The sequence below is a fragment of the Podarcis cretensis genome (assembly GCF_951804945.1).
Source record: "Podarcis cretensis genome assembly, chromosome: Z".
Taxonomy (NCBI): Eukaryota; Metazoa; Chordata; class Lepidosauria; order Squamata; family Lacertidae; genus Podarcis; species Podarcis cretensis.
In genome coordinates, this window is record NC_137184.1 from 13,427,833 (window position 1) to 13,440,317 (window position 12,485).

The 12,485-nt window shown below is 45.6% G+C and overlaps 1 long non-coding RNA gene across 1 annotated transcript; it reads left to right on the top strand.

Moving 5' to 3' along the window:
- Positions 1 to 107: 107 nt before the first annotated feature.
- LOC307208158 lies at positions 108 to 1,314 on the top strand. Its single transcript, XR_013835021.1, has 2 exons — positions 108 to 252; positions 661 to 1,314. It is a non-coding gene; the product is annotated as an uncharacterized lncRNA (long non-coding RNA).
- The last annotated feature ends 11,171 nt before the right edge of the window (positions 1,315 to 12,485 follow it).

Below are 12,485 nucleotides of genomic sequence, written 5' to 3' on the forward strand. Positions count from 1 at the left end.
AAGAGAGTCGTTTTGCAAGCCATGCCCAGGGAAAGAAGGGAGACCCTCGCCCGCAGTCGCGTCGTGTGCGCGGGTACAGGCAGGCACAGAAAGGGTAGATCAGCCAAGGTGGCGCAAAAGGAGACTCTCAAGGCAAGGCAGGGAATGTTTCAGATGCTCCTCGCCCGGGTCTGTCATCCCGAAGCTTCCTATTCCCGCCCCCAGCGAACGTTGGAACGCTCTGCAAAGCGCTGAAGATTTATTGCAATGAGGGTAGAGAGTTAATTTATTTTACGTTATTTATTTCAACCCACCCACCCCAATTCAGCTCTATTGAGCACACCACAAAGCTAGCTGAATGCGTAAGTGTGCATATGAGATATCATTATATTACCCCGTTTCACCTTTAAAAATTAATCGTCCAAATGCCATTCACAAATCCCTCCAGAACTGCAGCTGCAGAAGCACCCTCCCTCCGCCGCACAAATAAAATGTGTATACGAAGGTGCCTTTTTGCAGTCAAGAGAGCAATGTAAGCAAACAGACTTGTGTGTGCAAATGACTTATCAGTGCATGACACGGTTTGGGTGGTTTATGTGCGTATCTATGTGTGCATGTGTGTCTGTTGGTTTGCTTGATATTTTTGTGCAAAGGGTATCTTGTTTTTTCCTACCCGCGCAGCGCGCTAGGCTGGCGCTTGCGGGAATCCCGGACCGTGGGCTCCTCTCCTTTCTGCAGCAGAGGAGTCCGCACCGGCGGCCGCGCTACTCTGCTCCATCTTTCGCCCACCACAACCCGCTGCTTGCCCGGTTCCTTATTATTAGTAGTATTTCTACGCGCGTGGTTGATCCGTTGCTTCCGACGCTTCTCCTCGGCTGGGGACAGAACTAAACAGCCAGGCGCCCGACCCGCTCTTCGATTGCTGCTGCTGCAACAACATCGGGTGACAGCAGGCGCGGGTCAAACTTTGCAGAAAGTCCCACTGGCCAGCGGCGCCATCCTCCACCTCCCCGCGTGCCCGAGGCGTCTTCTTTCCCCTCTGCAGTCCTGCTCCCCTTTTGCAAACGGGCTCTTCAAAAGCACACGCGCGGGCGCACTATCCTGCCCGCCTTTCTGCTTCACTCTGCCGAGCAAGACGGGAATCCCAGTGAAGTGGAGAGCAAAGCAGCCTGACCGCCAGCCTCCCACTCGTCTCTCCTCTATCTGCAGCTGTTTCAGACCTTAAAGGCACTTCCTTCCAATCCGCGCAGGAATGCTGGGTATTGTAGTTTTGGTGCTTTATTATTCCTCTCACCCCCTCTTTCCAAAGTAAAGATTGGTTTTTTAAAATTTAAATTTCGGGATCACTGTTCTTTGTTGCAAACGGGTTGTATGTGTGTTCCTCCTCACTCCAACAAACACAGCAGCTACGCTTCTGAATACCAGTTGTTGGAAACCTCAGGAGGGGAGAGCGTTCTGGTACTTGAATTCTGCACCTGATATCTGGTTGGCTCCTGTGAGAACAGGATACTGGATCAGATGGCCATTGGCCTCATCCTGAGGGTGGTTCTTTTATGCCTGTGGTCTGACACTCTGACCACTACACCACACTGGCTATAAAATGATGCGAGGTGTGGTGAAAGTGGATCAGGAGATGTCCTGGGAGTGTGAATTAGGTAGGCTAGTGTCAAAACAGGGACTGAATTAACAGCCGCTGCTCCAATTTCTACTCGGAATCCAGCTTCTCAGAGTAACTCAGAGCAATGAGGGAGGATAAAGGGGCTGCACAGGAATCTCTGAGATAAGGAGGTGTAGGGGACAGAGACCAGCTCTGGACAGAGCTGTTCAAGATACAACCCACTCAATAGGGAAAGCTTGTGGCTCAGTACAGTGGTACCTCATGTTACATACTCTTCAGGTTACATATGCTTCAGGTTACAGACTTGGCTAACCCAGAAGTTGTACCTCGGGTTAAGAACAGAAACCACATGGTGGCAGCGGGAGGCCCCATTAGCTAAAGTGGTCTTCAGGTTAAGAACAGTTTCAGGTTAAGAACGGACATCCGGAACAAATTAAGTACGTAACCAGAGATGCCACTGTAGTAAGACTCAGTACAAGGCAGCTTCCTGTGGAAATTGGCTGTTGATTCAGAACCATGAAGACAAGAATCTTCCTTATGTTTAGGGGAAAATCAATAGCCCAGTGGTAGAGCACCTGCTTTGCATGTAGAAAGTCCCAGATTCAACCCATAACGGTATATCCAGTTACGGCTGCAAAAGATTCCCTGCCTGAAACCCTGGAGAGGTGCTGGCAGTCAGTGCCTACAATACTGAACTTGATGAACTTGGTTTCACTCAGTATAAGGCTGCTTCCTAAGTCCCTGAAAAGGACCCTAGCTCAGTGGCTGAGCACCTGCTTCGCGTGCAGAAGGCCCCATGTTGAATTCCAGGCAGCATCTCCAGGGGAATCCAGGATAGTACCCAGTCTCAAATGCTGGAGGACCACTGCCAGTCAGAGTTGACAAAACTGAACTTGATGGTCCATGTGGCAGAGCACCTACACTGCATGCAGAAGGTCCCAGGTTCGGTCCCCAGCAGCATCTGCAGACAGGTGTAGGTGAGTCCCTAATCTCAAACCATGGAGAGCATAGGAGCCAACTCCTAGGGGCCGAGATCTCTTCAGCCCTCCCCCCATTGCCATTCGGATAGTGTGGGTATGCTGCATCATGTGATCATTTATACAGGACAGGGCTTACCTGCCCCCTCCCAGCAAATATTTTATTCCAGTGGGCTCCCCTGCTGGAGAGCCTCTGCCAGGCAGCGTTGAAGATACTAAGCTTGGTGAACCTAACGGTCTGACTCACTGTAAGGCAGATTTCTGTGTTCCAGTGCGGTACTGCAGTCGATCATGCTGATAAGCCACAAATCTGCTATGAAACACAGAACGCTTAATAGGGTTTTCCCCAAACCTTCATTGGTGTGTGTATTTGTGTGCACATGCGTTCATGTCAGTAGGTTTCATTTTCCAGTGTTTGCTTCCTGCACAGAATCAAAGCAGACTGCGATGCTTTGGGCTATGCTTTCTGAATGCAAGGTCACTGATGAGAAGCAAAGCTTTCTGCCTCCTCACCCCTCCTCTCCCCACTCACGCCTGGCGGGTATTTTGCTGGCCTGGTCAATTTCTAATTTGGGTGAGCCCATGCTGCCTAGAGGCAGCTCCTCTCCCGTTTTTCATCTGGGAGTTAGGGACATAGGAAGCTGCCTTGCAATGAGCCAGACCGCTGGTCCCATGTAGCTCAGTACTGCCAACACTGGCTGGCAGCAGTTCTACAGGGCTTCAGGCTTCTACAAAGCAGGAACACATATCTAATATATTTCTTTACACTTAAGGCTCTTCCCTGCCCTCTGACTCTCTCTGTTTGCCACCCCTTTCTCCCTCATTGAACCACACACACTTCCCCCTCTTTGACATCCACATGAAATTAGGCTGAGCTGTTAGGCCAGGGGTAGCCAACGTCCCCGTCCCCCCCGTTGTTGTTGCACTACAACTCCCATCATCCCTGACCATTGAATATGGTAGCTGAGGCTGATGGGAATTTGAGTCCATAAAAAACACACTTGGAGGTAGGCTAGGTTGAGAGAGACAGTGGGGATTTGAACTTTGGTCTCCCAGGTCCTACTCCAAAACTAACCACTTGGCCTAGCTGCAAGGGAGCTAGTGGGCAGAGGGGTAGCCTTTGGGTTGAGGGACTTGGGTTCAAATTCTCCATCATGATGTTCAATACGGATGACCTCAGTCCGGTCGCTGGCTCTCAGCCTAACCTCCCTCCCAAGGTTGTGAGAAAAAGGGGATTTGGCTGTTCTATGCCATTTTGAGCTCCTTGGAGGATTAGGGGATTAAAACACTAACAATAAATAAATAATAATAATGCAGTGTGTTAAAGCTCCACACACACCAGGTTACAATGGCTCCCTCCACCAAGAGAAGATCTCCTGAGTTTCCTCGCTAGTCTGCTCAGTCTGTGTGGCTCTCTGATTGACAGACTCACCATAGCAACAGCTATGCAAGAGATTCTAGTGCCAGGAATGTGCAGCCAAGGGTGCTTCCTCAGAGTTTGGTGTCTAAGGGTGAAGAGGCACGCTATCTTGCAAAATGCAGATTCATTTGGCAAATGCAAATGTATCCGTGTCCCCAGGTGGTATCCATATCAGATTTCCGATCAATTTCATCTATGTGATAGTCCTTATTAACCTGTTTTTAAATATATAGAATTGCTAAAAAAAAGTTTTTATATATGCAGCTGTTTTTATATTTTCACCTGTAATATATGCTTTCTTCGTATTGTATATCACTTTGGGATTTCTCATGGAAATAATGCCTAAATTTAATATATGCCCACTCAACCACTTCAGTCGTCAGACCTGGCACCATCACAGATGTCACACAATACTTGTTGTGCATTTGTAAGAAATAGATCTTTTAGTGTGGTGGCTTTGGAACTCCCTGCCTATTGACACCAAGCAAACACCTTCACTGTAGTCTCTTTGGGCCCCTACTAAAAACATTTTTTGTTTAGAGAAACCTATCCAGCTAGGTAGAATGCTGACATGTGCTTTAATCTAGTTTTTAGTTTATTGCTGTTTTTTTTTAAAAAAAGAATGTTATAAATAGTTGTTTTTGTCTGTTCTTAACAGATCATGTCATTGTCCTTTTCTTAAAGAGCTTTGAGGCAGTTGTTGCTTTACAATCAAGTGGTATATAAATTTCATGAAATAAAATATTTATGCAAGTATCCATTAAAATACTTAACTGGCACAGTTTAATAAAATGGTTCCCACACCTATGTATTTAGAGGTTATCATCAAGGTGAATGGTCCAAGGTCACTCACTCAGCTTTGTGGCTGGGGGGCATTTGAACCCCATTTTTAGCCCAAGACTTTATCTGCAGCCAGCCACCCACTTCCTGACCTCTGATCCTTTCCTTGCAATTATATCAACAGTGTTTCTGAGATGAAAAAAGGCTTGGGAAACCCCTGGGTTTGTAACCTAATGTGCCATTCAGCTTTAAGGCGAGAGGATCTGCTAACAATTATGGATAAATCAGTTCCACTTGTATTTTATTTTTTTTAAATATGTATCTACCTAATTCATCCTTCCCCACCCAATACATGAACTGAAATTGCAGCAATCTTTCAAAATTCACACTTCTCTGAGTTTTGCAGTGCATCTCTCCAACCAAAAGTATGCATTCAAAAATGCAAATATTATGGGGAAACTATACAAACGTGTGTGTGTGTGTGTGTGATGAAAATGACATGTGTTATATTAGGGGAAATGGCTTGCTAAAACACACATATATATGTATTAGTGAAAACAACACACAACAATGTTATTTGTTGAATTTATATCCCAACCTTCCTCCCCACTGAACCCAAGGCAGCAAAAGATGCTATATCGGGGGAAATGGCTGGCAAAAATGCATGTGCCAGGCAAAACTGTGTGCAAAAATCCCTGTATTGTGGGAGGGGGAGCAGGGAAATAGGACAAAGTGAGCTGATTCTTGGGAAAATGAGACTGAGGGATATGTTCATACAGAGGAACATTCAGAGAAAGGGAAGAGCAACCTCTGGCCTTTGGGGGAAGCACTCTTCTTCTGCAAAGAGGTGGAATTCTGTGCACTGGGGACTTCTCCAAGGTGCTAAAATAGACTCCCGGCGAGGGATCAGATTGCAGCACCAAAATAGCCAGGAGGCAGCAACAACAGCCATTGCCGCCTTGGAAATCTGAACTGGAGAGTGCAACAGCTAAAGGAAGACAAGGCCTGGAGCAAGAGGGAGTTGCAGCGTGATGGGGAATGAAACAGAATAATAGTTTAAACCTCCCTTGCTGCAGCCAGTGTCCAAACTGCGCCAAGCCTGCCTGTTCTGGGACTGCGCCTACCATGATGGCTGTGCTGGAGAGTCCCTGAAAGAGCTGGGAAATGGTTGCTAAATCCTAGCCATGGAAATTCAGGCACAGATATGCAAGGTAGCATATTTGAGATGTCCTTTGAATGGTTCTGAAGCTTCAAAGTGGAGGGGGCTGAGAGGTAAAGGTAAAGGGACCCCTGACTGTTAGCTTGAGTCGCGGACGACTCTGGGGTTGTGGCCCTCATCTCGCTTTCTTGGCCGAGAGAGCCGGCATACAGCTTCCGGCTCATGTGGCCAGCATGACTAAGCCGCTTCTGGCGAACCAGAGCAGCGCACGGAAACGTCGTTTACCTTCCCGCCAGAACGGTACCTATTTATCTACTTGCACTTTGACATGCTTTCGAACTGCTAGGTTGGCAGGAGCAGGGACCGAGCAACAGGAACTCACCCCATCGTGGGGATCCGAACCGCCTACCTTCTTATCGGCAAGTCCTAAAAGCCAGTGTGTTGTAGTGGTGAAGAGCAGTAGATTCGTAATCTGGGGAACCGGGTTCGCGTCTCCGCTCCTCCACATGCAGCTGCAGGGTGACCTTGGGCTAGTCACACTTCTCTCAAGTCTCTCAGCCCCACTCACTTCACAGAGTGTTTGTTGTGGGGGAGGAAGGGAAAGGAGAATGTTAGCCGCTTTGAGACTCCTTCGGGTAGTGATAAAGCAGAATATCAAATCCAAACTCTTCTTCTTCTTCTTCTTCTTCTTCTTTTTCTTCTAAGCTCTGTAGTTTAACCCACAGCGCCTGTAACTCATTGAAAAGCCAGTGGAGGCTGGTCTATTAGGGCAAAAGGGGCATTTCTCCACCCTGCCTCGGCCTGCCCTCATCCAGCTCCCACCTGCCTACCTTACTTAAAACCAGTTCAGGCGGTGGCCTTGACTGTTAGCTTCCTCCTCCTCGTTCTCAGTTTCATTCTTATAGGAAGATGGGGACAAATGAGAAGGAGATGGCTGTGCCTGTGATTGGCTCTGGCTCCCCTGCTGTTGGGTGCTCCCTGTCTTCTGCCCTACCAGTCCCAATGAGCGTCAGCCATCTCTTTTCCACGCAAAAGGTGTAGTGGCAAGGAATGTAAACCCATTTAGGCAAGGAGGTCTCCGAAGGGCATCTATTGAGTCCACACCTGCTCCTCTCAAATGGAGTCATCTCCCCTCCATGACTCACCAGTGGCATTAGTTGGTTGCCATTGACAACACGCTTTTACAGACCTTTCTGCTGCTTTTAGTTATCTTTTTTCTTTCAACTGAATTCTGGCTTGTTGCGTGGTTTTCAATGATATTTTAAATTGGGCATGTGGCTTCTATGGGGCAAAGCTAATAGGAAAAGAAGATTATGAAGACTGTAATTAAAATTCCTTGGCTGAGAAATGTTCTACAGAATGAGTTGCGCACTTGTCCAGATGCTTTCTGGGAGGAGGGACGCTGATGTTTCTGGACATGTTTTCCCCTCGCTCACCTTTGAACATCTTACATCTCCCGCTTTTAAAAGAGGCAGCTGTTTCTCCACTAACAGGGCAACCCAAACTCCTGATCTTCCATGCACTTACCAATATGGTGGCAGCAGTAGGTACCGCCAGTGGTATCCTCCATTGGTGATAGCCAGCGGAACCCCAACCTCCCCATTAGAGAGGGGTTGTTGCTATTGTAATATACAGTTACTGGCACACACTTGCATGCATAAAAGAGTTAACCTGAGCCCTAAGCTTAGGTTGCAAGTGGATGTGGCTTAGCAGGCTTTCAGCAGCCCCTCTCCTCCCCTTCATAGTCTTTTACTCTTCTTGCTTCCTGGAATGAGCAAAGAAGGAGCCATGTCACCAATGGCTCCCAGCTGCAAGAAAAACCAAGTGAACTGAATCTCCAAAAGAGAGATTTTTTAGCCTGCATCTTAAAGATTGCATGGTTTGTTTTAGTAAGGAAACAGTTTTTGGGGTGGGTTTTTGTTTTGTGTTTTGTTTTGTTTTTGTTATTTGGAACCTTTTTTCTTCTTTGTTTACTGTTGGCAGATGGAGACTTGTCTGCTGGAAATTCTGAGAGTGAAATATTCACTTATTTAGAAAGCCTATTCTTGCCTAAGTATTTTAATGTGGAATGTTTATATATAGGTGGGCGAGGGCAGATACAAATCTAACCAGGTTTTAATGTGCTTAGAGCAATCACCACTGTTCTAACTCTGCTACGACAGAGTAATAATCTCTCTTCCAGACTTCTCGCTTAAACAGTTGCTAAGTTGGCAGTGGACCTGCTGGATCTTGACGAGGCTCTGATGCTGTCATGTGATGGCTACTGGTCTGATCCAAGCCTATTTGCGGTCTGGGAACCAACAGCTTTTGGTTTTGGGAATAGTGGGGCCTGTGGATGCAGTGGTAGTTGACATTAGATACTGCTGGTGCTAAGGGTTTGGACTGCTTGCCTGAGTCCCTCTGCAGGATCAATGCTTTATTTGGGTGAAAGGAACAAGATTGGCATTGCCTAGAAACTAAGGAACGTTTTCCCCCTTGGGTATTCCTGAGCCACGTGGTTGCCAGGGAACTATATTTTCCAGCATCTAGGGGTGCTGTTGTATATTTCTGATACCCCTACTCTCATAACAAAGGGTTGTTGGCTATTTATTTATTTATTTATTTATTTATTGTTTACATAAATATGCCAGTACAGTGGTACCTCAGGTTAAGTACTTAATTTGTTCCGGAGGTCCGTTCTTAACCTGAATCTGTTCTTAACCTGAAGCACCACTTTAGCTAATGGGGCCTCCCGCTGTTGCCGCGCCGCCGGAGTACAATTTCTGTTCTCATCCTAAAGCAAAGTTCTTAAGCTGAGGTAATATTTCTGGGTTAGCGGAGTCTGTAACCTGAAGTGTATGTAACCTGAAGCGTATGTAACCCGAGGTACCACTGTATAAGTAAAGGTAAAGGTACCCCTGACCGTTGGATCCAGTCATGGATGACTCTGGGGTTGTGGCACTCATCTTGCTTTACTGGCCATGGGAGGCGGCGTACAGCTTCCGGGTCATGTGGCCAGCATGACTAAGCCGCTTCTGGCAAACCAGAGCAGCGCACGGAAACGTCGTTTACCTTCCCGCCAGAGCAGTACCTATTTATCTACTTGCACTTTGACGTGCTTTTGAACTGCTAGGTTGGCAGGAGCAGGAACCGAGCAACAGGAGCTCACCCTGTCACGGGGATTCGAACTGCTGACCTTCTGATCGGCAAGCCCTAGGCTCTATGCCAGTATATGCACCATTAAACAAAAGTCATACAAGGGAAGTGTGTGTGTGTGTGTGTGTGTGTAAATGTACATACATATACACACAATTTCTATGACCAAGATGTGTTCCAACAAATGACAAAATATATAAATTTATCTTACTTTTCTTGCGTATATATCCTGCTTCCCCCTGTAATAAAATCCTTTGTTTTAAAATATTTCTATGCTACTTTTCTGAGCACATACTGTATTCATCCAAAGTAGCGTAAAAAAAATAAATATAATTATATCTGCCTTTTAAGATCTGCTTTTACAGGTGGAGAGAGAGAGAGAATGTGTTCTGATTTTGTATCACTTTGGGACACTTTTCATGACTAATAATAAATAAATCTAACAGGACTACAACTCCCTTAACCTTGACTGTTGACCACACTTGCTAAGATTGATGGGAGTTACCAATCTGATATACAGTACACATTGAGGGACGATAGAATAAAGAATTAGAGATCTCAATTTTGACCATACAGTAGGAAACTGTTTTAAGTGCTATAACAAGGGTGCCTCTGGATCTTAAATTGAAGTTCATACAACAAAAAATAATATTTTTAATATACTGGACCCCATTACGTTTGTTTAAAAAAGGGCTACCTAAGGTACCTAACTACCTAACTTTTAGAGATGCAATAGGGACAATGTTTCTCTAAAACATATGTTTTTTTATTGACTATACAGTCATACCTCATGTTACGTCCGCTTCATGTTACGTTCTTTCAGGTTATGTCCCGCGGCAACCCAGAAGTACCGGAAAGGGTTACATCCGGGTTTCACCGCTCGCGCAGAAACACAAAATGACATCACGCCCACGCGCAGAAGTGGCGAATTGCAACCTGCACATGCGTAGACGTGCCGCTGCAGGTTGCACTCTTTTCATGTTGTGAACGGGACTCCGGAATGGATCCCATTCACAACCAGAGGTACCACTGTATTGAAAGATTTCTGACAGAAGGTAACTGAATCCATCAACAGAATTGTACAGAATGATCTTACATTTACCGTGGGAAAATATTATTTTGAATTATATACCCAGCACATGGATCCTTACAAAAGGACAATATGAGTGGACTCTCCACGCCATTATCATGGCAAAAAGACTGATACTGGTGAATTGGAAAAATAAAAATGCAGCTTCCTTCTACAATTGGGTCAAAGACTTGTACAAACTTGCAACATATGAACATCTTGCATATAAATGCAGACTTGCCATGGACAAATTCAATAGTTGGAACCCATTCTTACAAATACTGTAATAGGTTAAGATCTGGTGAATTACAACAACTCTGTAAATTATATAGTTTTGGTCCCCACCCCACCCCCTTTTACTTTGCCTTCTACACAGCTGCTGCTTCTCTTTTTCTTTTTCTCTCTTTTATTTACGTCTCGCCATGTTTAGTGCACATATAATAATGTATTTCTTTTTTTAACTTGCAATAAAGATGCCTTTTAAAAAAAATTGCCTTTTAAAAAAAGATGCCTTTTAAAAAAAAGATTGATGGGAGTTGTAGTGTAGCAACATCTGGATGGCCAAACGTTTTGCAGCCCTTTCTTTAAATGTTGATTCTTAGGTAGGCAAAACACCACCGTAAGGTCACGTGGGAGGGATCAGTGGCCTTGGGGGCTGGGTACAGGGGAAGAAATTCAGCTTGGTTTGCAAAGGAAAGGTAGATTTGATGCAGAGGCTCAAATAGCTTCAGTTCACCTAGAGCAGGGGTAGTCAACCTTTTTATACCCACTGCCCACTAATGCATCTTTCTTGACGGTAAAATTTCCTTACCGCCCACCAGTGCTCAATGGAAGGAGGATTCAGCTTGTGCCATAGAACCCCCTACCGCCCACCTAGAATCCTGAAATGCCCACTAGTGGGCGGTAGGGGCTAGGTTGACAACCCCTGACCTAGAGCCATTGTTGTGGCAAGTTGCTCGCATGGAGTTCTCCATGGTGCTGAAACAACCAACCTGCCTTGCTGTGCTCTTATTTGTAACCAGGACAGGACATTCCAGGTTCATTCTAGCTCTGGACTTGTGGGTTTTGGTCCTTACTAGGAACACTCTCACCCATGGGTAGGCAAACTAAGGCCCGAGGGCCAGATCTGGCCCAATAGCCTTCTAAATCCGGTCCGCGGACGGTCCAGGAATCAGTGTGTTTTTACATGAGTAGAATGTGTCCTTTTATTTAAAATGCATCTCTGGGTTATTTGTGGGGCCTGAGTAGAATGTATGTTTTTATTTAAAATGCATCTCTGGCTTATTTGTGGGGCATAGGAATTCGTTCATATTTTTTGCTTCAAAATACAGTCCGCCCCCCCCCCATACGGTCTGAGGGACAGTGGACCGGCCCCCTGCTGAAAAAGTTTGCTGATCCCTGCTCTCACCCATGCCTGATTGGTTTTTCACATGTTGCTCCCAGAGAATAAACCAGAAACCTCATAGGCCGAGGACCCTAGGAGCAGGCAGGGTCTGCAGAACCAACATTGAGGATCCCCTTGAGGGGCCCTCTGAGTTGAGACCAGCTGAAGAAGAACTGGTCAGACGAGAAGGTGGGGGAACCACACACAAATACACCAGCCTCAAAGGTTTGGAGTCAGACTGAAGAGCAACATCATAGCCTACACATGATGTAGCTACAATTGTTTTATGTTTAGTTTTTAGGTTGTAGCAAGTGTTAAGTCTTGCTCCGAGTAGGCCCATTGAAATTGATGGATATGACTAACAGGTACCTTAATTTCAGTGGGCCTGCTCTGAGTAAAAATTCAGCCCCATCTGCACTATACATTTAAAGCAATATTACACTACTTCAAACAGTCATGGTTTCCCCTAATTATTGTGTATGGAAAGGCTTGCAGAAACAGAATGGTTTTAAGCAGGCATCTAAAACAGGATAGTGAAGGTGCCTGCCTGGTATCAGTAGTCAGGGAGTTCCAGAGCACATATGGAACAAACATTGTGTGATTATCTTACACCTAAGATTACTACCTTTTTTGCTGACCATGTGCTTTTGCCTTTTCCAGCAACTTGACAAAGCAGAAATCCAACAGGTGCAGCTTTTTCCACATCTCCAGGAAGAAAACTTCACATACAGTTTATATGGCACAAGAGAAAGACCAGTTTGTTTAAGTGGCAGCTTACTCCTTTATCAGGGATAGGGAAGAAATTGTCTATTTTTGTGAGTTTTTTTGTATTTTAATTATAAACTACCTGGTTTGTACTTCTTCAACCAATATGCAAGCTGAATCACAGCTAGTCTTTGAAATTCACCCTTCTCCAAATTTTGTGATGCAGTTCCCCAGCTAACCAATGTTTACCAAAAAAATG